General features: G+C 43.1%; 1 protein-coding gene across 3 annotated transcripts in view; it reads right to left on the bottom strand.

Moving 5' to 3' along the window:
- RALY (RALY heterogeneous nuclear ribonucleoprotein) overlaps positions 1–26,823 on the bottom strand; it is a 195,586-nt gene that overhangs the window by 129,897 nt on the left and 38,866 nt on the right. Inside the window, exon 1 of one of the 3 annotated variants that reach the window (XM_033153294.1) lies at positions 8,978–8,996. The exons of the other annotated variants lie outside the window; for them this stretch is intronic. The gene's annotated coding sequence lies outside the window, so the exon portion shown is untranslated. Of the gene's footprint in view, positions 1–8,977; positions 8,997–26,823 lie in introns of those variants that run through there. 3 annotated transcript variants of the gene reach the window in all.

The raw sequence follows: 26,823 nt of genomic DNA, 5'->3' as shown, positions 1-26,823 counted from the left end.
TTAAGAAATACACTAAAATATAATGAGATAAATTAGAAACAAGATTTCCCTACGCGTAATAAAATGATCAGCAATTATAACTAGAAGACAGCAAACATCAGACTATAAAATTCCAGTAGTGAGTAGATCATAGATTAAAAACTGGCTGTAGAAACTGTATGTACTTAGGATGCAATCCTAACCCCAGTTACATGGGAGCAAGGCCCACTGAATTCCACGGGACTTCCTTCTGAGTAGACATGACTAGGACTGCAGCCTCAGGCTGTGTCAGGGTGAGTGGAAATTATTTCAACAGATGAATCCCAAATACATGAACAGAATTTGCAGATGAAGTTAGTATGCATGGATGCTCTTTCACAATTAATGCCACGTCAACACAGGAAGAGGGAGGATCCAGTAGGCATGATCCCACTCCCCCGACTATGTACATAGATTATACACTAATGGAATGCTGCTTTGTTTTGTGGACTCTCTCTCTGGCCCTCAAGACTTTCCGCCTGGCAAAGCCCCTTTCACCATCCATGCCCTGCACTGTCTCCAGCTGCTTTTGTCTGGCTGGGATGCCTCCTTGAAAGCCCCTTGCTTGCCTGGAGAAATATGGAAATATGTGTGAGGTGGGTGGCTGTGTAGGAACCTTCAACGTCCAGGTGGCTGGAATATAGCCTACTCAGGAAAGTTAAGCATCACATATGTAACCTCACCCACTGTTTTTGCTTCTGGCCCCAACCATCACTAATAGGTGGTTCTTGGAAGGCTGCCCATGAAGGAACACAGCCTTTGGACTGAAAGAAGCCCCCATCCTTGCATGAAATAATCCTCTTCCGGTCAGTTCCAAAGAACCCCATTGACTTCTATGATACTCAGCATCTGAGTTTTCTTGACTGTTTAGGTACAAAACAGCCCTAGCTGGCTAAGGGGTTACATTTCTGGTGCATTCTACAGTTCAGAAGATTTCCATCACATCTATTAATGCGGTAACATCAGAGCAATGGTGATGTTGGACACAATTGCGGTGAACGTTGAGATTTATTCAGCTCCCTGCTTGCTCCTTCTCAGTTACTGAAAACACTCTCTAATTGAATTGATAAAAGCCAGTAAATTGCCCCTTTTTATTGTGCATGCCTTACAGTACGGGCTGGGGAGATGACTCATCCCCCAGGTGTAATGATGTGAACCACTGAGGCTACTAGTGATTCACTTTCAACTGCATTGTTCACATAGATTACTTGGAGGAGATTAGTGTTACTGGAGAAGAGTGCGTCAGGACACCTGGCCTCCTTTCCTGGCTCTTGCATCATTACCATCACTTAGGATCTTCCCAAAAAGGACATATAGGCACATCTGTTTCTCATCTGTCACCTGAATTCTGCACATTTCCTGCATAAGAACATTAGGTTTCTGTTGCTGAAACTACATTTTCACAGCGCTCAAAACTGTAACATTATTTCCTCTATTTTCACTGTCCAGGGTGTAAGTGTCATTGCTGGTGTATCCAAAAATGGCAACAAACACACACAAGAGGAAGGAGTTTGCATTAGGAATTTCATGTTAAAATGGATGGTCCCCTCCTTCATCTGAGAAGGGGTTTCTGTGCAAATCCTTTCTGGAATCAGGAAGGTTTCCACAGAATCCTGCTGAACCGAGCAGGATTTAATCTCCACTCACAAACTGATGAATGGTGGATAAATGCTACTCGGTTTGGCTATGTGCTCCTATTCCCTGCTGGAAGCAAGCAAGCATGCCCAGCCAATGCAGGATTTAACCATGCCCTCCTGCCCATCAGATAACATCGCAAGTGATGTCAGCTGAAGCATGGGCATGGTATGGGGGAAATGGCTTCATGGGCCAACTTGGATCCCCTGGTTCCCCACTGCTGCCAATGAAGACTTGATTAGTCATTTAATAAACCTGCAATTGTGTTTGTCTTTTCCCAAAATGCCGGGTCAATTACGGATTTGCAAGCCAAGCTTATACAGCTTTGGGGGAGAAAGTTCATTGCAGATCAACTTTGCAAACAATCACTTTATTTAGCATTCCTCCCCCTCTCTAAATCAATATTCAAATGTTCTAATTAGGAGCTATCTACTCCTGTAACCTTCGTCTACGCTTATTTAGTAGGTGTGAGATTCAGACACATATTGAATCATCGACAGTGCTGAACTTTGCAGAGTGTCTTCTCACATTTTAAAGAAGCATTTTGCTTGTTAACTGTGCTTGCTGGCAGCTGCAGAGCTAGCCACTTGGGTGCTGGGTGTGGCGTGCGCATCCACCAGCCGGGGTCGTGGTGAGCCGCCCATGGGGGCGTTGCGCACTGCTTGGAGCCTCTCTGCTGCCTTCCCCTCAGCTGTAGGGCAGCTGAAGGAGAGGTGGAGGGCAGATGCAAGTCTCACGCTGCTGTTTCAGGCAATGCAGAGCCTGCAGGTGCTCAAGCCACCACATCACTACTCCCAGGATAGACGTGTGGCTCGGGCATACTGCAGGCCCCAGGGTAAGTGCCGGCAGTGTGGCGCCCAATGCCAGCCGCATTTTGTTATGAACTAAAAAGTTTCATGACCTCAGTGATGACACATGGGGTGACCCCCCCCACTTCCTCCGCCACTGCTTGCCGGGTGCCCTGTCTCTGTCTTTGCAATGCTGTCTCTTTTCTCTGATGCTGACTTCAGCTACAGAACTGAACAAGCCATTCACTGCTCTCCTATCATATGTTAGGTCCACTGCAGTGCTGTGGATCAACCTGATGCCCTCCAGACAACCTGCGCTAGCTGGGGCTGATGGGAGTTGTAGTCCAACTCCATCACCACACTGATGAAGGCTGATGCGCATCATGAACAGCCATGCTTCATTATGCTGAGATATCCATTCTTTCCGCAAATGCAAAGCTGCAACCAATGTAGAACCAATCACCTGCAAGTCACTTTAAGAGCCTACTTTTATGCTACGTAAATATCTGTACCATAGACTCTATAGGAAGCTCACATCATGGATATAATGGGGGGGACGACGACAAAAAATTGGCACATTTCTTACACTGCAGAATTTATATTCAATCCTGAATATGTTTTCCCTTCACCCATTTTGGAGAGTAAACAGAATTGCTCTCAGGGAGCCCATGCAAGTATGTAATTTGCAACGAATTCCAATTCCAGAAGGGATGCTGTGCCGTCAACAGTAAACAAATGTATTTGCTCAGTTTCAGCCAGTGATTACTGGTGCCAAGATTCAGATCTGGAATCTAATTCATAAACTGATGCCAAACCCTGAAACCTGAGTCTCCCACATTCAGTCACTGAGTATTTTTGCTCTTAAATGCAGGCTGTACAGAGAAGGAAATGCCTCCTAGAATGAGCAGAGTGATCTTTTCTTACCTTAAACCAGACACTGCAAAATCTATGGTGATCATAGGTTGGAATTCAAGGGAGGCTTCAGAGTAAGCCTCTCTTTTTAAAGAAGCTAAATACTGCCCATTGGTACATCCTGCCTCTAGGCAGAATCTCCCAGTTCCCAACTATGGAGATAAAATAGGCCATTATGGCCAACACAGGCCATCAAAGCTTAGGCAACAGCTGCCTTGTGTGTGGAAGATGGTGATGCTACAGGTATTGGTGCCTGCTTTCAAATGTTTCCATGATATTAGGTCCTGCGTCTTACGGTTTTGAAGAAACTAACATTAAATTGTATACATGGTTTTATCTTAATCTTTGTAAAAAGATGAGGACTTGCACAATCAGAGCCGGCCCTGCCTCTAGGCAGAGTGAGTGCTATTTAATTTATTATGGTTGTATTTGTTTCTCCCATGCAGGAAGAAATGAGCTTACAGGATTGTATTTTATTTTTTGCCTCAGGTGTCAAAATACACTCACTTGTGTGTGGGGGTGTGCACACGCTATTTACTACTCTGTCTCTGGCAGCAAAATGTCTTGAACTGATTCTGGGCACAATTACTACAAAGACTGCTGAATTTGAACATCTCAATATTATTGAACTGAATGAAGGGACATATTTTGCCCTTGCATTCTAATGACAAATAGGCTATTTCTACTCAAAACACCAGATAATCTCACTAACTCATATGCAGCTGCCTTATTGGGTCAGACCATTGGTGTATAGCAGGGGTGGCCAACTCTGAAGAGACTGTGAACTACTCACAGAGTTAAAATGTGATCTACCCCCTTTAGGGGGATTCAGGTCAAAGTTGTTAAGCTTCATTAGGGAGGAGGAAGGCCCATTTTTAGGGGTTCATGTCAGAGTTGTTGAGCTTTTTTGAGGCGGGAGGAATGCCCTGTTTTTTTGGGTTCAGGTCAAAGTTGTTAAGCTTTTTTTAGGGAGGACGAAGGGCCATTTTTAGGGGTTCATGTCAGAGTTGTTGAGCTTTTTTGAGGCGGGAGGAATGCCCTGTTTTTTTGGGGGGGGGGTGAAGGGCTAAAATGTTGATCATTTTTTAGGGGAGCCAAAGTTGTTGAGCTTCTTTGGGGGGAGCCAGTGATCTACCACAGACGTCCAGTGATCTACCAGTAGATCATGATCTACCTGTTGGACGTGTCTGGTGTATAGAATTAACATCTTTTCTGACTAACAACAGCGCTCTATGGTCTCAGACACACATCTTTCCCAGTGTCTCCTTCCTGCTTCTTTGAGATAACAAGTACTGAAGCTAGAACGAAGGATACTTGAGAATTCAATTTTTGCAAATTATAATAAGAACTGATCTGATCTGCATCTCTTGTGCTAATGGGAACTTAAGTTATCCACTCATTTGTTCATTTCCTGAGTGCCCTGAAACTGTTCTCTGCTGTTCTGTGACAAAATATGTTTAGAAATGCATGCTTTGAGAGGAAGTAAAATTTGAAGTGCCTATTTTGAGAGAAAAAAGTTTTAATAAATATAATTTTTCAGTGGGGGAAATATTTTAAAATACAATTTTTGGATAGATTTAATTATCAGTTCACACATTAATGGGGAAATGGGATGGGAAAGGATGGTTCAGAAACTTCAGCTGCTGCCAAATTTGGCAACCAGGTTGCTCAGTAGGGCAAGATGGTTTGAGCATATTACACTGATCCTGGCTGGACTGCACTGGCTGCCAATTAGTTTCTTGGCCCAATTGAAAGTGCTGGTTTTGACCTAAAGCCTTAAACAGTTCAGGATTGCAGTACCTCAAGGACCACCTCTCCCCATCTGAACCTTCCTGGACCCTGAGATCATCCTTTGAGGCCCTTCTTCGTGTGTTCTTCCACGAGAGGTCCAGAGGGTTGCAACACAAGACCCGGCCTTTTCTGCAGTGGCTGCCCGTTTGTGGAATGCTCTCCCCGGGGGGGGGGGCACCTGCTGGCTTCATTATACACCTTTAGGTACCAGGTGAGAACATCCCTCTTCAACCAGGCCTTTGGCTGATTAACATCCTATGTCCTTTTAAATGTGTTTTGGGGGGTGATGGCATATTGTTTTGTTCTTATTTTCATTTTTTATTTTTATCTTGTATTTTTATGCTGTGAGCTGCCCTGAGATCTTCAGATGAAGGACAGTATACAAATGTAAATAGTAGTAGTAGTAGTGTTGATGATGTTGTTGCAATGGGCAAGTATATGCAAGAGTCACACAGAGTGGAACAAGACTGAGGGCAAAAGCACACCATACAATTAAAGCACATCCAACACAGATTGAAAGCATGTGACTTCCCCCAAAGAATCCTGGGAATTGTAGTATGTTAAGGATGCTGAGTGTGGGGAAAACCAGGATTCCTTTGGGGTAGGTCATGTGCTTTAGATGTGCATTGGATGTGCTTTACATGTATGGTGTGGACCTGTCCTGATTTGTTCCTAGCTGAAACCCTTTCCATAAAAATAATAATAATCAGCTATGGCCCTTTCCCAGTAACTCCTCCAAAGCCACATAAACACTGCCAAGTATTTTAAGGACATTACAGCAGACCTGACTGGAATAATCATCCAACTGGGACAGGTTAGATATGTTGCAGTCCACCCACTCTGGAAGCGACATTACCTCCATTAACTCTGGTTGAGTATTAATAGCTGGCAGCTGCACAATGGAATGAAGGTATGAGTGCCTAGTGTTGAAATGATTAACTCATTTTCCATCTCAGTTGGTAAGAGCTCAAGTCAGGAGACTTGAGGGGAGCTGCAAAATAATTTTTGCTGACCATAATTACATCTATTTTTTGCAAATCCAATTAGTAGCTTCAGGCTCTCATATAATTTGAACTGCAAACTCAACTATCCCTCTGGAACTGGAGGGGACAGATTTTCAATGAGGGGTGGGTAGATGTTGCTGGTCTGCAGCTCCTATCACCTCTGCCCATGGACCATGTTGGCTAGGGTTGATGGAAGTTAGTGTCCTATAACATTTGTCAGGCCACAGGTTGCCCCACCTTGTTTTAAACGTTTGCCCTTAATTTTGAAAAGGCAAAGATTCACCTAAAAGAAAGATTTCTTTTTATCTTCTGTGTGCACATCCAAATATCATTAGTGGCAAGGGAGAATAATTTGTGACAGGGACCTTTCCCCCATCCCAAAGTAGTGCAATCTCATTGTAATCTTGAACAGATGTGATAGCAGATCAGAACAATTTCCTCAGAAACTCCCCATATTGAACCCCCACAAACATCTCGTCAAATTTGCCTAATAGCAGTAATGACCACATCTATTGATGCTTTGAATCGTGGATATGTGACTGTTACTTGGCAACTGTAAATAACATCAGTTAGACATGGATGTTGTCTAAAATTGTATGCACAGTCTCTCTCTCTCACACACAACACACGAGCTAAAGTATAAAAGCTCACAGCACATCACAGGTTTCTACCTTTCCAAGGCATTCTGCAAGACAAGGTAAGTGTTATTAACCCAAAAAAGAAATAAATAAAAATAACCCTACTGACCAGTCTTTCAAATACTCTTGTTAGAGTCAGTGACAGAAGACTAGACAATGGACAGAAATTCAGTTCACCTTCTCATACCTAATTTGCAGAACCTGAAACAATATTCAAACCAAAACACAACTATCTTTTGAAATTCACACTTCTCTGAATGTTGTGATACAATTTTCCAACCAAATGATGTGCCGAAAAATGTGCCATTACAAGAGAGTGTTTATAAAAAAAGGTGGTTATGGTGAAAATATCACAAAATGCATTAAGATAATTTTTTTGCAGGAAATGTGCATATTAGGCAAAATTGCAGGAAAATTCTGACGAACTTCATGAAGACCTTTTAAAATAAAATCTGTAAACCAATGTGGAAAGTGGAGAACTGAACTTAAGATTGTCCCTATAAAAGACAAGCCTACATTTTGAACATCAGTTTTATGCCAGTCTAAAATGTCATGGCTACCTCCTCCCAAACCTATCCCAGGAATTGCATTTTCCCAAGGATGCTGAAGCTTGTCAAGGAGCGGGTCGCTTTCCTGTGTCCTCCCTCCAAGCTACTAATCACTCACACGCAAGCACCGAACGGGTTAGCAGACTTTATTGGCGTCTTCTCTGGCACCAGCTACAGAACATCAAACAGCAGTCTCATCTATGGTGTGTTCTCTGCCCTCCACCGCCATGGCAGGTTAACTCAAAGATTTATACGAGTTGGGGGGTGCTGGCAGCCAGCCAGTCCCATCACCTGCTCCCACTTTGGGGACTAATTGTTACCACCTGTCTGAGGGGCCCCACCCAGCGATACTCGCTTAGAGAATCACTACTTCATGACAAAGCTTACGTTAAAGATTCATCACATCACATGCCCAGTCCGACTGTTAACACAATCAAGTCCCATGTCTGGAGAGTTGGCAAAAAACAAACAACAAACAAAAAACAGGTTGACAAAACAAGAAGTTCTGACAGCATAGAAGACTAGCCTGCTAGATTTCCTCAGCAACCAGTTGCACAGAGTGTGGCCATGCAGTAGAGCAATATGAAAGGCAGTGAAACTGGATTGGCTCTCTAGAATCACATGATTCCTCATATGTTTCTCTAGTCAGAATCCCAAGTTGTGCAGGGAAATCTGTTCCCAATGCACAGGTCTTCAAGTTCAAGCTGAACATCCAGCCACCTCAGCCATTCACAGACAACTACTCAAGGTTTTCCTGGGGAGAGGAAATGACAATTTAACACACACATAGATGTGCCCAGCCCAGACCTTCAGGATGGAGGAAGGTGGGGAATATTTGTTGGGCTATATTCTCTGATAGTACTGAAGAACAAGGCTTGGGGAACTGTTCACCACAACCACCTCAGGACTAGGTGCAAAAGAGGGCAGGAGAGGTACATGATGAATTAATACCAGCAATACTTGCTACTATTCCCAAACATATTATTTCCCCACCTGTACCTTTGTAAACCATCACACCTGTTTTTAAAACAAAGGCATCACCTTCCCATTCTTTTCGCTCCTCAAAAGAAGACTGAACTTCCACTGCCCACAAAAGGAGAGCATGTTAATGAGGAACTGCTTCCAGTCAGCACACCAGGAAGGGGAGACTGCCCATTTTTGAGACAGCAAATCAAAGACTCAGCTCAGGCACAGATCCTTTCAACCCACAAAAGCACACAACACACACACACACAGTGGCCAAACTCTAGAAAGCTCTGCTGTAAACACAAGATGCCATCAGCTGGCATTAGTTATCCCAGAACCACACAGAGAAGAGGGGCAGGGCCCACCTGTCTCACAGTTTACTCCAGGTATCCCTGGGCTTAACTGTCAACTTCTCTTACGGCTTGGTTTTTAAACAACCAATAAGTCTGCTACGTAGTGAGATATTATGTTCTTCATTCACCCAATCTCTTCAGAGAGCCTTCTTTTCCCACCCCCTTCCTTTTAATTCCAGGATCACAGGCAGGGTGCAGTTATGAAGAGGAGGCTTGACATTTCTCCGTGAGCAATTTGCTGTGGAACTTTCGATGGAGCCGTTCACCCCCTCCCCCCACCAACGTGACGTTAATTGTTGTTAAATATTCTTATCTGTTACATACAGTTCTGTTTCAAGAAAGGTCAGCGGCTGCGTCCATGACAGGGTCTGTTGTCACTGTGCAGTAGAACTAATCAGTCACTCCCTGGATGCATTCAGAGCCCCCCTCCCAGCACACCCCTCATTAATTCAGGCTCAGCAGATAGACTTTAAAAAATGCAAAACATTTCAGCTGCTCAGATGGGTATTAGGATATGAAGTTATTAGCTCAGCTAGCACTGGAAGTCTAGTTAATATTGCCTGTGTGACTCTAACTGTACCACCACCTCATTAAGCGGCCACATGGCTTCACAATGGGGAGAAAATCCTCCTTTATTTAAAAAGTCAGCGTTTTTGGCAGAGGTGAAGGGTAAGATCTTTCACTGGGGTTTGCAGAAGATGGCTTCTTTTCTTATGCTTGCTGGGTTTGGGGTAACACAAAGCAGGCCTGTTTTCCACTTGCCACAAACCTTGCTGCATATTATTAAATAATAAAAACTGCTCTTGGAATCCACCAGCGGAGGAAGAAGAAGCCCTCATAGGTCCTAGCAAGGGTATTGCAGTAATGCCAACCACACATCTTGTAAATACTGTAGACACAGACTTCAGAAATCCACCTTCTTCTTCTGCTGCTTCCCTTCTGGTGCAATTAATGAGATGCTATAGAATTGACACTAGCAAGGAGAGGGAAAGTAGTCTTGTGTGCTGTCCATTGGATCTGGATTTGGGAGCTGAACTGTATCAGGTAAGACCATCCCTGTCAAACTGCATAGCGTATCAGAAGAAGAGGGTTAATAACCCAAGAAAGCAAGCAAATGAGATCTCCTGCTCCTCCTATCAAGCTCAGTTCAGGCAATGGTTTTTGAGGATCTGAAATGAGCTGTGGGTGGTGGACTCTCATTCACTGGTGGCTTTTAAGCAGAGGTTGGATGGCCATCTATCATGGATGCTTTAGTTGTGATTCCAGGATTGCAAGGGGTTGGACTGGATGACCCTCAGGGTCCCTTCCAGCTGTATAATTCAGAACTGGGAAATCTGTAGTTGGTTTCCAGTTATGGTTTGAATGTCATGTTGCTTTGTATGCCATGGCAAACTAAGGCTAGTGATACATTGCAAACTGAAAGTGAAGCTACACAAGAGAAGGAAGACAACACACACACTAACCAAAACAACTTGTGTGGGAAACACTTGTCAACACCAGGCCAGGGATGATGTTACCTGTCTCTAGACCTGTAGGATATGATTTTAAGCTTAGGATCCCTGAGGTCATCAGTCACCACTCCCTGTGGTCAGTTCTGGACCAGAAAACCAAAGGTGCAGCAAAGAGAAAAAGGATTGTTCAGCTGTCTGATTGCTCTGATACTTAGTATTTTGCTTAATCAACTCAGAAGCTTTGCATTGCCTGCAATCCTTCACAGAATTATTTGGGAGCAAGCTGTAAGTGTACATAGGCTTGCTGATGAGGACTGAATCAATCCATCAGGAGTGTGTCAAGAGAAGAATGTGTAAAAAAGCACCAGTTTGGATGCACCTGAAATCTCGGAGAAACCTTGCCTTCAATTAAACCCCTGACTGCTAAGAATTATGCAAGATTACTCAAGCACATGGGGGGTTGAACTGAAGGAGTTTGGGGCTTAATTAAATCCACTAGGCCTATCCCCTTACTTCTGCCAGTTTTAGCCAAATCATGCCTCACTCACCAGCCATAATAAATAGTAGCTAAGGTGTGGTGCTGTGGGTTAAACCACAGAGCCTAGGGCTTGCTGATCAGAAGGTTGGTGGTTCGAATCCCGGCGACGGGGTGAGCTCCCGCTGCTCGGTCCCAGCTCCTGCCCACCTAGCAGTTTGAAAGCAAGTCAAAGTGCAAGTAGATAAATAGGTACCGCTCCGGTGGGAAGGTAAATGGCGTTTCCGTGTGCTGCTCTGATTCTCCAGAAGCGGCTTTGTTGTGCTGGCCACATGACCCGGAAGCTGTACGCCGGCTCCCTCGGCCAGTAACGCGAGATGAGTGCCAAAACCCCAGAGTCGGACATGACTGGACCTAATGGTCAGGGGTCCCTTTACCTTTTTAAGGCACCATCACAAAAGCTAAAAAAGACCATGAATCGTGGAGGAAATAGTAAGCCCCAGAGTAGTCATAAATACTCAAATACTAGCTCCACTAGTGAAATTATTTCACCACTTGCATGTTTTGACTGTTGTCAATTCTTAGTTTTAAGAGATTTAGCTAGATTTTGAGCTGCTTTGAGATTTATAAATCTATAAGTGAAAAGTGGTATACAATTTTGTTTCAATAAATATATGAATATTCAGCTCCTGAGAATTAAGCAACATTCTTAAGTAATCTGCTGGCACAGAGATGTAGAAGACAGCCGCTGCTGGCAGCATTTATTTAGCTTTTAAACATTGTATGTATTCTATTAAGCAGCTAATTTGGCTTGGCAATATTTTGGCCCTGGTAGTGACCCAGGTTGGGAATAAATGCTTGCAGGGTGTAAAATGACCCAAGGATTCAAGTGGTCAATGTACTTTTCTATTTTAAACCAAGGAGCCTGCATTGTATTGCTTGTATTAAGCTGATGTGCGTCTGTGCGGGATTGTATGACTGCCGTCTCCACTGGGACTGCTTCAACAAAGGTCACATCTCATGCGTGCTCATTGTTTCTCCTCCAGCAACTCAGTAACACGTTTATATTTATGTATCTGAAAGGAGATATGTGTTGTTTATTAAGAGACAGCACATTTATCATATATTCATAGATCTTAACGACAACAACAAATGCACACGGGACTGGAACCTTGGCATTTGAGAGATTAGTCCGTGGTCCAAAGAGATGATTTAACTCAGCCCATGAATTGGACATGTAACATGGGAGCTGCGATTTGAGAAATGCAAGCCCAAAGTCCCTTTGAGCACGTGGAACCAGATGGCTGGTTCTTCAGATTCTGCAGAGGAAAATTTAGGGGTGTGCAACCGCTTAAATTGCACTGGGTGCGAAGCCTCAGGGGCACCACAACTATGATATGGAATGGAAGGCAAGAGACAGGGGGGTACCCAATTCTGGTGTTGCACAGGGCACTGCTGAAATTTAAGACCCAAGATACAGCACTGGATCCTGGACCTATATTCTATGAATAAGAACTGCCATGCTGGGTTTTAATTCCCCCCCTTAAATTATTACTAAACTTATACCCACCCACTTTACTCCAAGGAGCTCAAGGTTCTCTCCCAACCTCCACAGTTTATTATCACAACAACAGATTGAGGTAGGTCAATCTGAGAGACTGTGACTGGCCCAAGGTCACCCAGTGACCTTCATGTCTGATTAGATTTGAACCCACCTCTCCCAGCTCTTGTCCAACCACTATACTAGACTATAGCCTTGACCAACACACCCACAAGCCAAGAATGTGCACTTGTCAAGCTGGACACAAGAATGGACAATTAGGAGATAAAGACTGTGCCAATTTATTAATTTAGCCAGAGACATTCCAGGGAGTGAGAGTGAAAGCTTCTCACACATGCTGCCTTTTTGACTGACAGACCCTTGCCAGCTGCACTGGAGGGAATTGAATTCCCCTTTTTTAATGCAGAAGGACTTCCTCCTTGCCTTGGCTCACCCGAAGCCAATGCCTTTCAATTATTTTTAGCTCCAGTATAAAAAGCCACTCCAGCATGGAAGCCAGGAATGAGAGTGGGTAGAAGATTCTGGGTGAAAGATTTGGGGAAGGGTGTAGCCAATGTGGCATCCTCAAGATGGTATGAAACTTCCATCATCCCAGATCAATGTCTTTGGTGGCTGGAGCTGACATCCGGAGGGCATCATCTGGCTATTGCTAATTTAGGGAGACCAGTGCTGTCCTTGTAGGTAGCTCTTGGTTGATAGTCTAGTTACTTAGCAATGGATCTCTTTGGGATGATGCAAATGTTCGCTTTTTGAAGTGGTGCTGTCTTCTCATGATAACACACCACATCTGATTCTAGGTGGGGAGTTGCATATTTGAAAGCACCCTAAATGAAAATCTCATGTGATCCCTTAGCAACTGACATACAGAAGCATACTGCTTCTGACAGTGGAGGTATAATATATCTAGCAGTTGATGGCTCTTGTAGCTGGCCATTGATAAATCCTGTTCCCTGTGAATATGTCCAATCTCTGTAGTTTCCCATGGGCCCCAGCACCTGACTCCCATCCTTACGTGGCTGTACAGTGGTACCTCGGGTTAAGAACTTAATTCGTTCTGGAGGTCTGTTCTTAACCTGAAACTGTTCTTAACCTGAGGTACCACTTTAGCTAATGGGGCCTCCCACCACCGCCATGCTGCCGCTGTACGATTTCTGTTCTCATCCTGAAGCAAAGTTCTTAACCCAAGGTATTATTTCTGAGTTAGTGGAGTCTGTAACCTGAAGCATCTGTAACCCGAGGTACCACTGTACACTGTGCTATACTTTTCTCCTTCCTTCCCCACCATTCCAGGCAAAATTCTGCACCCACTAGGAAGAAATTGTGCAAATTATGTAACTTTCTTCAAATTTGGCTGCCTGGTGTCATTTATGCTAATTGCAGAATTTGGTTTGTTTTAATAGAGTTGAGAGGTTTCACCAGTGGCTGATGGGAGACGGCAAAAACACTCAATCAGGGATATAAAAAAAAGCAGCCTACCTTCCGCCTAAGATAAATCCATTTGTACATTCTCAGGCACACTAATACCATCCTTCCGGGACTGTGCAGGATTAACAGGGAATGCCAACTCTGCTTAATAGGAAAGCTCCTCAAAGCCAATGTGTATGATAATGCTTATGCAGCCCAGGTACCACTAGCTGCTATTAGCTTAGTCGCTTACGATATCTGTACTGCACTTCTGTCTTGCAATTGGAAGGATAGCTTGTGTGCTGCCTTTATGCTTTCTAGCTTCTGAGTGATCTCTATGACACCATGTCGTGTGAAAGCTTCCCCCCCCCCAATGTTTGGCAATTTGTAGTAGTCACTAAATGCTAGAATACTTTGCAGTCTCTTTAAATAAGGAGTTTTCCAACTATATTGTAGCAGTTTTCTTGAAATATTGGGGGGTGGGACATGGATGTTTGAATCCAATGGATTTGGCTTGGCCTCTAAAAGCAAAGCTAACTCAGGTTGCAACTTAGAGTGCTGAAGGTGGTGTACAGGTAGGCACAGACTGGTTGTTTAAAGGGGGTCCCTGCCCTCTTTCTTGTGCGTTCATGATTACGTATTTGTAATCATGATGGTACCAGGGTGGTTGCACATGATACTCCTTTTCCTTCTGTTTATGCCTGCAAAGGTTTCACCATGGACATCTTGCTTTGTTTCCAACCAGTGCATCTCCTGTAACTTCCTGCTGAAATCCTGCAACTTTTTATTTCACACACATTCCAATGTATTGGTTTTGCCCCACATCTGTTGTACTATAGTGCATGAGTGCTCCTCCAGATGACCATACAGCAATGCAGTGACACTGGGGAAGCATTGCAAAACAGCTAATGAAGTAGAATGGTGTGTGGATGGTCCAGGATAAATCCACCAATAATGCGCTATTACTGTGTCAGTGACATGTTGCAAAATGCACCCGCACAAACACACCGGTTATGCAAAGTGACCCAGAGCCTGCAATATCACAACAGAGAATAGCACTATCTGTGGCATTTCCTGTCCCTTGTTAAAAGGAGTCCTCTGTTTGAAGGACTGTGCAGTCCAAGTCTGGTTTAAAGAGCCCTAAGGATGGAGAGCAGGGCTTGCTTATCACCTTGAGGTTGCTCATCAAAAGTTAAGACCCAGACAGCAGGCTGAGCAGACACACAGGTTCACAGCCTTTCCCAGTAGAATGAGAAGTACTGTATGCCTACTTAAATCACAATCATTTAAAAATGTATACCTATCAACTAGCATATGCAAATTTTACAGCAACGTGTGTCCTTTGCGATGCAACTCCTCTTTTGGCAATGCGTTATTGGCCACCTTAGCTTGTCCTGATCCAGGACAACAGTGTGATATTCTATCCCCAAATTATGCATGGGGAGAAATCTTGCTAGGTCCATTTCCAAAAAGGGCACCAGGCCAGATTTGCACCCTAGCACTGGAGACTCAAAGATCTAGATTAATGGGTTATTTATTTATTTGGGGGCAGGGGCCAACAGAATGGTACTGTATTCCTGCAAGAGGAGAGAATAGCTTTGCTAGTGCTTACCATTTCTTTTTTCAAAGTGCCAGATAAGGAATTCTTCACTGATTTGGTGGGTGGAGGCGAAAGCCTCCAAAGCACAAGACAATTTTTCATTTTACTTGTATTCCTAGAAAGCATTCTGGCCTGGCAGATGCAAAACGAAACCAAGCATTCGTATGTTGTGTTGCTTTCTCTGCTCCAAGATTGGCAATAATTGCTAAAAGCAGAATCATGTAGAATGACACCAGTATGAGGGGGGTGGGAGGCTGATGTGATAGAGAAGCTAGAGCTGGCATCACTCTTCCCTGGTTACAGACTCCGCTGGCACTGCACACTGTCCCCAATTGCAGTTTAAATGTGTGCAGGACTATCCTGGCCTTTCAGCTGCAACATAGACACATATAAGAAAACTTCTGCTGAAGGAGAAACTCCTCAAAAATCTCCTGGGTGGGCAACTAGGCATACCCTAAAACATACACTCAGAATTTGGATTCCAGTCAGTCCCTTTCCAGTTTGCATGCCACTGATTCCAAATAAAGAGCATAAAGCAAATGAAACTTCTGCAAGGCTTTCAGATGGGGCCCAGGGCATTTGAAATGGAATCTAGCCTGGTACCTTTTCCAAGTAGCACCTGCTATATTTTATTAAACCAGGTTGAATGTCACAGGCCCTTTGCCAGCAGGTGTCAGGAAAAGAGCAGCTGCGGCAAGGAAATGACGTTGTCCTCAGTGTTAAGGGGACGATGCAAAGGGATGCAAAGCTCTGCAGCAATCCATCTAAAGTGGGAGTCTTGTATTTCAAGACCAGCCTCCTCTCCTCTTCCCAGTTACCTCACTGCCCTGAAGGCCATTGGCCACAAGCCAGGATCTAAATTTGGCAAAGCAAGCAAACAGATATTTCTTCTTCCCTACCCATATGAGCTGACAGTTTGAATCTTGGTTGACTAGGCCTGGCAAGGTACAAACTATTTTGTTTCTCTTCGGATTTTGCTGGTTCTACCTATGCAAGGGACTCCAGTATGCTCAAGAGGTCATCTTACCACCTGGAAACTTCTGGCACCGTCCCACCCCACCCCCAAGTGATGGTTTGTCACTGTGTTGTTTTGCTGCCTCATGGGACACATTGTCATAGAATCATAGAGTTGGAAGAGACCACAAGGGCCATCCAGTCCAACCCCCTGCCAAGCAGGAAACACCACCACTAGCCAGAAACATGAAGACCATCTAGGCCAGAGGACGAAAACCTGAGGCCCAGGGCCAAATGTGACCCTCTAGGTTTATTTGGTTCTAAGAATTCTCTCCAGGCCACACCCACTTTCTCCAGGCCACACCCCTCACATGCCCTGCTTCACACACATAATGTTTTTGCCTGACTGGAATATGTCATTGAATTCTGACAACGCTTCTTTTCTGGATGGAGGATACAGAGGAGTGTGTGCAGAAACTAGTCCACTGCACCTAAGTAAAATTTATTGTGAAGAGGTGTATGTGATTCTGAACTTATGATATGGTTTATCTCTGTAGATCATAGCATGAGGATAAGGATCGGCATAACTCTAATATGACCAGACACCCTCCATGATGAATTTTAGTGACGCTGGAACTTCCAGCCTCCTGAAAGGCACTCAGGCATATCCTGAGTTCACCGACATAAGGACAGGTGCACTTTCCTTCTCCCTCTCTCCACTTCTAGTGTGAGTTTATGGCAAAATTATCATGCCCACATTTCTGTAGGCCTTTTAAAAATAGCTAAGTTCCTGGGGCCCAATGCCATGCCAACCCTTACCTTGCCTTCTACTGTCAATAAATATTTGGCCTGTTTCTATCCTATCACCATTGTACAGTCTGGTTATTTTGCTGTTCTCATGGGTCACATAATGTGCTTGCCTGGGCAAGTATGCGCCAGTAATTTCAGTAGGACATATTCCCCCAAAAGCTAAATATTGAACAGGTATCACATCTGCTGTCTTTTCAGTGCTTACTGAATACTTTCCTCTTTCAACACAACTTTTAAGTAGAGATCTTTCCCAGTCTGTTTCTGTATTAGAATTGGTTTTTTTAAAGATATATTAATTGTTTCATTGCTTGCATGTTTGCCTCACTAGGCTCCTTTGGAAGGAAGAGTATGCTATAAATTTAATTAAAACTGAATAAATTTAATCTAAAGTTTAATTTAATAAATGAAAATTCATTTCACATCTGATATTTCTACAATAAGCATAGTTACATGAAATGACCCACAGTTTTCATTTTCCTCATTCCATATACAGTGATTTTTGTTAATTTATCCAGGGAATTTATGAATCACCACTCCCTCTGAAGCTCCTAGGGTAGCATGCAGTTACAAGAATAATGCAATATAATAACATTCAAACAGCAAAACAATATGAAACACAGAAACAAATAAGCCTTAAAACTACAATTAAAACAAGCCATTCAACATGCTGCAGTCCTTGAGCAAGTAACAAAGTATTTGCCTGGCACGAAAAAAGACACCAGAGTGCCTTTTCAGGCAAGCTTCTATGGGTACAGCATTCATAGCCACGTAGCAGTCAGAGCAACAGTCTGCCATGCTCAGTATAGTCAGAGTTCTCCAACCCAACCCTGTCAGGTCTGTGCACACATTTGGATTTTTCAGTGAGTGCTGCTTATTTATCTGTTTATTTATTTGATTTATAAACCAACCTTCATCATAAGATCTCAAGATGGTTTACAGAATAAAATACAGGATAAAAACAAATAAATAAGTACTGTAAAACAAAATAGCAAAACAACAACGTACCCTTCCCAAAGACGTATTTAAAAGGCTGTAGAGTATTAATCAGCCAAAGGCCTGGTTGGAGAGGAGCGTTTTTGCCTGGCGCCTAAAAACATGTAATGAAAGCGCCAGGCGAACCTTCCTGGGGAGAGCATTCCACAAATGGGGAGCGACTACAGAAAAGGCCCCTTCTCATGTTGCCACTCTCCAGACCTCTGGCGGAGGAGGCACATGAAGAAGGGCCTCAGAGGATGAAAGCAGAGTATCTGAAGAAGTGTGCGTGCACACGAAAGCTCATACCAAGAACAAACTCAGTTGGTCTCTAAGGTGCTACTGGAAAGAAATTTTTTATTTTGAGCAGAGTTCAGGACGGTTTATATGGGGAGAGGCGGTCCTTCATGTATTGCAGTCCTGAGCTGTTGGTACCATCCTCCCTGGACACTTTTGAAAAATTAACCTGAGCCTTGAAAAGCACATAGAGGTGGGGACATAGAAGATGTCATCTGATGAAAGTCCTCAGTGTGCTGTCCAGTGTATTTTGGATGGACAGAAACCCTATTGGACAAGGAGCTGCAGAACAAGGGCTACTGTTTATATTACGGTTTCCTGTGATGGAAAAAGTAGCATGAGAAGTGGTGTTAAGTATTCTACTGAAAGACGTTCACTTCATTCATAGCAGCACTCCCCTACTTTGCACTCTCAAAAATCAATCAGTTTGTAAAGAATACAGTGGTACCTTGGTTTACGAACTTAATCCGTTCCAGAAGTCTGTTCTTAAACCAGAGCATTCTTAAACCAAGGCGTGCTTTCCCATAGCAGCGGGGGACTCAATTTACAAATGGAACACACTCAACAGGAAGCGAAACACGTTCTTATTCCAAGGCAAAGTTCACAAACCAAAACACCTATTTCTGGGTTTGCAGCTTTCATAATTCAAGTTGTTCATAAACTAAGCTGTTCTTAAACCAAGGTACCACTGTATATAGTTTAGGAATGAGATCCATGCAATGGTAGCCCACTTCAAACATTTGGCTGTGACAATGGTTCACTTTGAAAACAAACTCCTTCCACTTTCTGTACCATGTCAGCAATGACCACAGGTAATGTTTTCCATACTAAAAAAACACCCTTGCCATCATTTGTGAAAATGCTCTTAAGTCTTGCCTGTCACAAGCAAAGCCAAACACTGTAGGACACAGAATCTTCTAACAGTGACTGATAATCTAGTCCAATTCATATATAATATCGGCCTGTAATAACCCTGCCAGAGGACAGCACATTCAAGCTAAGGAGAGAGGACACTAAAAGCATTACTGTAATTTTGGAAATGCGTTTTCATGACAGGTACAGTGTCAACTGCCTGCTGATCCAAAAGCTTTGTGTAACAAAGTGCGAAACATCAGATTTCCCCCAGTATTTGATTGCCTACAATCACAGCACAACAGAGTAAACATTAACAGCCACATCACCCTGGAAGGGCAGTTTGTACAGCGTTATATTTATATGTCTTCTGCTCCTTTGTGATTCTGTGTCAGATTCAAGCCTTGCATAATGGAGTTCAGGTTCTAATTCACATAAAGTCTATGAATCGCTCTTTACCCATGTACATAATCCAAACTTGTGACAATCAGGTCTGCAACCATATGGAGAAGCACTTTAATTTTATTAAACTTATACCCCACCCCACCTTGGGTGGGTTAAAACAGTAAATATATAATAAAACAGTAAACACACACACACACACACACACACACACACCTGAGGAGGGGGAGAAGGATCACACATATGATCCTTGTTCCTGACCACACATGCACTTAATGTGCATAGATCCTACACAACATACAACTGTATGCATGGCATTTCGGTTCTCAATTGCACAAAAAGGACCCCATGTCTGTATGAAAGGGTCACTATTTGCATACATTAAGTTAAACACATGGAGGTTGAGAGCAGAGCTGTTTCGTCCAATCATGCTTCCCTTCAGGTATATAATGTAACCTTTGACAACTGCTTGAAAAAAAAGTGCTCTTGACTTTACAGCTGTTCACTTGCATGCGTAAGTGACTATGAGCATCTGTTTGCATCCAGGTTGTATGGCAAGAGGTTTTTACAATGCTGTTTTCTTACTTATAGTATTTGTAGTTAGATTTTGAATCTTGGCATTATTCATGCAACTCTTGCGCCATCTGCCTGAGTAGCACCCCAGGAATGCAGGCAGAACACTATGACCTGTGGCACTGCATTGGTACAGCTATCATCAACACGCATTCTAAACATTAATGTTCTTGCTGCAGTTTAGTGTTAGGGTGTATCCTCACTAGGGATGGGCAAATCTGCCAGCATGGGTTTCTCTCTGTTTCTTATTTTTCTGATCTTAAATTCAGCTCTTTACATTTCAACATCTGTTTGCATTTTATTTTAAGTCCTCGTGAAAATTTATCTGCATTTTAGTATCATTTCTCTCCCCCCCCCCAAATACACATTTTTTGCAAAGCCATATCCATAATACAATGTATTTTATATGTTATTTTCACCAATACAGTATATGCATTTTTGTGCACATTTTACAGTGATGAATTTTTCTCCTGTGTTGCAAAATTTGGAAAAGTGTGAATTTTGAAGGATGGCTGTGTTTTGGTTTGCATCTTATTTTAGAAACTGTGAACTGGGGCTCATCCCCACTTACCTTTACTCCACATTTCTAGGCACAGGTCTGGGCTTTTCAGGTCCGTGTAGAACAGATTTTTCCTCTGCCATGACGCTTTCTCCATGAAAACCTGCTCTTTGCTGCTGAATCAGAGGAAACAACAATCCATGGAAAACACAAAAAGCCGTTTGCTCTAATTGAGCAATAAAGATCAGGTTTTCCTGGGGAAAGCTGCAAAAAGTGCTTGGACACAGACTGGGGAAGCATGGACCTTAGTGTGAGGCAAAAAGTAAGTGTGATTGAGCCCTTAGACAGGTTTGCTTTTAAGTGTAGACTGAATCAATCCCCTAATCACCATTAAGACTTAAACTGAATTAATAGACATTCCCTGTTCCTCAGTAATTCTTGGAACTGTAAAGCTTTCAGCAACATACCAATCTACAGTTTCCAAGATTCTTTAGGTGACACTATGACTGTTAAAAGTGACACAAATCAACATAAATTAGTAGTGTAAACAGGACTTTCCAAAATCAATCCTTTTGTGCTTTTCCCTTCCCTTACGTTCAAGGTATTTTAGAGTTCCATATTTATACTCTGGCAGCAGCAGAACTCTGAAGAGAAGAAAAGCAAAAAAAAAACCACTCTCTGTATGTCATAAGACTAAGTTTTATATGAGTTCAGCTAGGGAGAGTGTGGGGTGGGGGTGGGGAGTCATTCAATTTCCACAGGAGCAACTTTAAAGTAAACAGCAATGTCCAAAAAAATCCCCCATACCTATTAATAGAAAATGTCACTCAGACATGGTAGCGTATCAATTCACATCCCCGTTTGCAGAATCTGGTTCATGGAGTTTGTGTCTTGCTATAACAGTTTCCTTCTGGTAGGACTGAGACTAGAGTGCTTATAAAAATGGGTACTGTATCACCACTGATAGAAGGAATCAATAGACCATTTCTCGGTTAGGAAAGGACTGACAAGCTATCTGGCAGTTGGATGCCGCAGCTGGTATTAGCTTGCCTTCGACTGCCTGATGATGCTTAAGTTGGCTGTTTCCCGGTTTTGCTTTATTGATGTCAGACAAACCTCCAAAAATTGACCCAAAGAAGTTTTACATGATGCACTTTAATCTTTAGCGTAGATCACTGAGCAGAACGTGGTGTGAAAGAAAAGAGCTCTGGCTTGGATAAAAATATAACGGCTTGTGGCTTTGAGAACAAATTCTGAACTTCAAGCAGAACTAAAATCAAAGTTACACTATTCACCGTTTTCTCATTCATAATCTTCAGAGAGAAAATACTGATGAAGCTCCCCAAGTGACTGGCAATGGGAGAAGGCAAAGTAAAAGTATGATAGAGCTCAGCTTTGCAAATTGGATTGACCTCTTGGCCAAGAAGGCCAGGCTCTTCTCTAGCACACTATGGAGTATTCACACATTGAAGCTTTGCTTTTATTTTATTTTTGTAAAAGAGAGACTATATTGAGACTAGCATTTCCATAACAGGGAAGTCAGAATACCTGCAAATTTTGATGCACTTGAGATCTGCAGCAATAAAAAAGGTTTGCTCTTATTCCCTTAAGACAATGTTTCTCAGACTTTTTAGTCTAATAGTCTGGTGTGCATGATGGAATTGGGGGGGAATGCCCAGTTAGACGCCTCCCTGCACTCTAGTGTGTGACTTTCCTCTCTGTAGTGTACAGTCATCCTCAGGTGTGTAGCACACTGCTCTGTGCTGCTATCTTGCCTAATTCTTAGACTATTAATTCACCCAAGCTGGGTGGAAAGATGTGTTGCATACAAATGTGTGTGACAAAATGCCAGCAGCCACTTCTGTTAGGCTGGAGGAGCTTTGGGAGTAGACAGTCTGGAGGTGAGGAATGGCAAGAGAAAGGGAACACCAGAAGCTGCCTGATTCCAGGCCAGATACTACTTGTCCAACTACTCCAGAATTGTCTACGTAAGAGCACAAGAAAAGCACTGCTGGATCACACCAAAGGTCCAGCTTCCTGTTTTCAGAGCCAGATGTCTATTGAAAGCCCACAAGCAAGACCTGAGCACAAGAGCACACTCCCAACTTGCCATGCCCAGCAACTGCAATTCAAAGGCATACTGCCTCATCACTGGAGGCAGAACATAGCCATTGTGACTAATAAGGATTGATAGCCTCACCCACCAAGAGTTTGTCGAATCCTCTTTCAAAGTCATCCAAGTTGGTGACTATCAATACAACCCGTGGGAGCAAATTCAATAGATTAATTATGGACTGTGTGGAAAAAGTACTTTTTTTTGCTTTCCTTAATCTTTAAACACTCAGTACCATCAAAATGAGAGAAAAACAAATTCTCTAAAAACTTTCTCTACACCATGCATAATCCGCCATTACTCACTTTTTCTCTAAATTATAAAGCTCTAAATTATAAAGCCCTTTTCTCATAGGGGAGTCAGTCCAACCTCTTTGGTTGCCCTTTTCTGAACCTCTTCCAACTTAGACTGGCAAAGGCTCTCCAGGGTCTCAGGCAAATGTTTACCTGATTCCACATGTTGAACCTGAACCTCTTCCTCCTTGTTGACCTCAAGCAGAGGCACACATGAGTTCTACCTGCTATTTTTTTTTGTATGGAATGGGAATGAACTGTATGTACTCCTCCTATCCATAACATGACTATACTTCCTTGGCCATCATCTCAGCCTCCACTGCACTTTGGGGAGAAGAAGAGTTTGGATTTGATATCCCGCTTTTCACTACCCGAAGGAGTCTCAAAGCGGCTAACATTCTCCTTTCCCTTCCTCCCCCACAACAAACACTCTGTGAGGTGAGTGGGGCTGAGAGACTTCAGAGAAGTGTGACTAGCCCAAGGTCACCCAGCAGCTGCATGTGGAGGAGCGGAGACGTGAACCCGGTTCCCCAGATAACGAGTCTACCGCTCTTAACCACTACACCACACTGGCTCTAGGAGAAGATCAATTTAGTATTGGTTTGTGATGCATGGATTGGGTTTTATTTCTGGTACCCCATGACTGCAGATAGTTTCTTGGAGTCTCAGCTGTTGGTATCAGTGCTGCAGCAAAGCATCTATGAGCAGAGGAAATCAAGTCCACTGCTAACAATGGCAATTAGAGTCAAGCTTTTACATCTGTACATATCCAGTCCTTCCATGAGCAGCAAACAGAATAATCTTATTAACCTTCATCTGGCCTTTCTGAAACAATTGCTTCTGTCTCTTCTCTAGCCTAGAGTAATATCATTTGTTTATGCAATGGGAGCCCCTAGTAATGCATTCTTTGGATGGAAATGAATATGTTAAATTCATGCTAAGCCCCCCCCCCAAAAGGGAGTAATACCACCGGTCAGCATAAAGCATGCTTGACACTGTGTGAATGGAAAAAAGAGAGGGAAATGCTTTAATGTAAATGAGCTGATAACCTCCATTTCCTTTTCTGTCCAAGTGGTGTGGCAAACCCATGGAACTATGACCATTTCCACCAGCAAGAGAGAAGGAGAAAGGGGGAAGATGAGCTCCACTTTGAGCTCTTGCTTCCACTGTCCCTGCAATATGTGTGTGTGTGTGTGTGTGTGTGTGTGTGTGTGTGGTCATCTTTCAAATGCATAAAGACACAGAACTTTTCCTTAAGTAAAATTAATCAACTGCATGCTTTCTGAAGAACTACACAACCAAGCACCAGGAGAGGGTTGGTTCTACTGATCACAGGCCACTATAAACCCTAGAAAGCCACTGCCAGAGAGTGCAGACAATACTGAGCTATATGGACCAGTATAATGTGTAAGTCAACTTTCTCTGTTCCTGTGATTAGAGCAACAAGATCTCACCAAATAAAATTACTGGTCCAATTCTTAAGCTCTTCATTCTGCTTCTAGATCTTGAAGGATATGATGTAGCAGGAGTTGAGTGCTTTGGGTTTTGTTTTGTAAAAAGAGTAGCTAGGAGTCAGATGCTGCCATGTGGACTCCTGCAACAGCTGCCTTGGCATTACTGTTGAGAAAGGAACCGTTGTGAAAGGAGGAAAAGGATTCCTTGAGTTACTCATGAATAACTCTGGGTCTTACAGAACCACAAGAAGCTATAGAGCTCAGTGCAAATGTGCCAGATGTTTTACCTTAATTATATTTGCTCACAATTCCATGCTTAGGTCACTCCTCAGCTGGCAGGGAGTTCCAGGAATGCCCTTTTACAAAGGGTCAGTTTACTTGTAAGGTGAGAGAGAACTGGACATATTTTTCTAATACAGTCGTACCTTGGTTTTCGAATTTAATCTGTTTCAGGAGTCCATTCGACTCCCGGCACAGTTCAAAAACCAAAGCGTGGCTTATGATTGGCTGCAGGGGCCTCCTGTAGCCAATCAGAACTGTGGAAGCAGCGCAGGACATTCAGCTTCCGAAAATCGTTCGGAAACTGGAACAAACACTTCTGGGTTTTGATCACTTCTGGGTTTCAATCATTCGGAAGCCAAAACGTTCGAGTTCAAAGGCGTTTGGCTTCCGAGGTTCCACTGTATCTGTTTATTTACAAATATACAAGCATAGGGGAACATACAAAAGCAACAGCATGTCCTTGATGGCTTTTTAAAAAACTTACTTACAAAAACTATTCATTTCCATTCCTGATCCAAGCAAGCAAGCATAGGAAAGGAAGAAGAGCCAGCTGGCTTAGACCAAAGTTCCATCTAACCCAGCATCCTGTTCTCACCATGGACAACCAAATGCCTGTGGGAAGCTCACAAGCAGGACCTGAGCATAAAAACACCTCCCCCAATTGTGATGCCCTGTAACTGGTATTCAGAGGCATGCTGCCTCTGACCCTGGAGGTACCATTTCTTCCATGAAAAATGCTCTAAAGCATTAGCTATTAAGCCATACACAATAGATAATTTCCTCACTTAGTATTGCCCAAATCAGAGGTTCTATCTTTGTACCCAACTTGCAATGCCAAAACTGTCTTCCTGTTGTCCACAAGGTAATTTTATGAGCAGCTGGCTGCAAATGCAAATGCTTCTTCCACTTCTCACTAACACATAGTTTCATCAGCCATTGGCTTGATCCAGCAGGGTCTTCTTGAGTTTTTAAAATGTGAGAGCATCACTTACACAACTGCTGCTCATTTTATCATGCTGGGCAACTCTCCATTGTTACATTAGGTAGTGGAACTATTAATCCCCTTTCCTTCACCACACGCTCTAGGGAAACAGCAGCCCTGAGTACTAAAGCATTATATTCTCATTGATTCTTCACCCGCTATTAAAATACTGCTTTGCAGCTTGATTAGACTGGGTGCTGAGCTCCATCTTGGAATAATAAGACACTAGATGTTCAGGACTAATCCTGTCTTTTCTGGAACTCCAAGGCCTTTGGACAAGACACTCAGCAGCACTGTGCTGGATTAAACCCATTATGACCTTCCAACAGAGCAGTAGCACTTTGTTGTAAATTGCCATCAAATTTGGACCAGACGGTCTTTGGAAGGCAATGGTGTGATGCTAACTAAGATGGTCAAGAGATTGTGGAACCTTTCATGTGCCCTTCACACACCATTTAGGCTATTAAAAGGATGTTGCTGCACCATTGCTGAGAGACTGTGTCCCAGATCCTTGGAAATGAATGATTAGCTGGTGCAGAAGGAGAACATTGGCCTGGATTAAAAGCCAGTCAAGCGTTTGGAAACAAAATAGTTTTAACAAGAATGACTGCTCTTCAGAGTGGCATGAACTCTTCTCAGGTCAGAGCTATAATCAGTATTAATTTATTGAATTATTTACAAATATAAAAGCACAGGGGAACATACAATGCCAGTCGTAAAGCAACACCACTTCCTTCAAAAGCAACAGTTTTAAAACACAGCAAGCAGCTGCCAAATATGTCACTCAAGGTCCTATATAGAATTTGACAGCAAAGTCACAGCTCTCTTCTCCACAACAAGAAGGAACACGTCCCTGCTGGGGCTTGAACCAAAAGCCCTCCAATCCAAAAACAGCTGTTCAGACTACTTAAGTCCTGAATACCTAATGCAAAATGGTTCCCAATGCATTATATATATGACACATGTGGTGTAGAGCTGGAGGGCTCTTGGTCCCTTGGTAAAGACCTACTAGCTACAGACAGAGAAAACAGACGTCTGCTGAGGCACGCTTCTATTTTAGGACCACGGTTTGCATGAAATAGGTTCTCCATCTTTAGAATAAAATTGTATTTCACAGGGCTCTGTTTATTAAAATAAAGCCAGAGTGAAACACAGAGACACACACACAGACACACACACACACAGCATTGGAATTC

This window comes from Lacerta agilis, chromosome 6 (genome assembly GCF_009819535.1).
Source record: "Lacerta agilis isolate rLacAgi1 chromosome 6, rLacAgi1.pri, whole genome shotgun sequence".
Classification (NCBI taxonomy): Eukaryota; Metazoa; Chordata; class Lepidosauria; order Squamata; family Lacertidae; genus Lacerta; species Lacerta agilis.
This window is presented reverse-complemented; position numbering and strand designations above follow the sequence as displayed.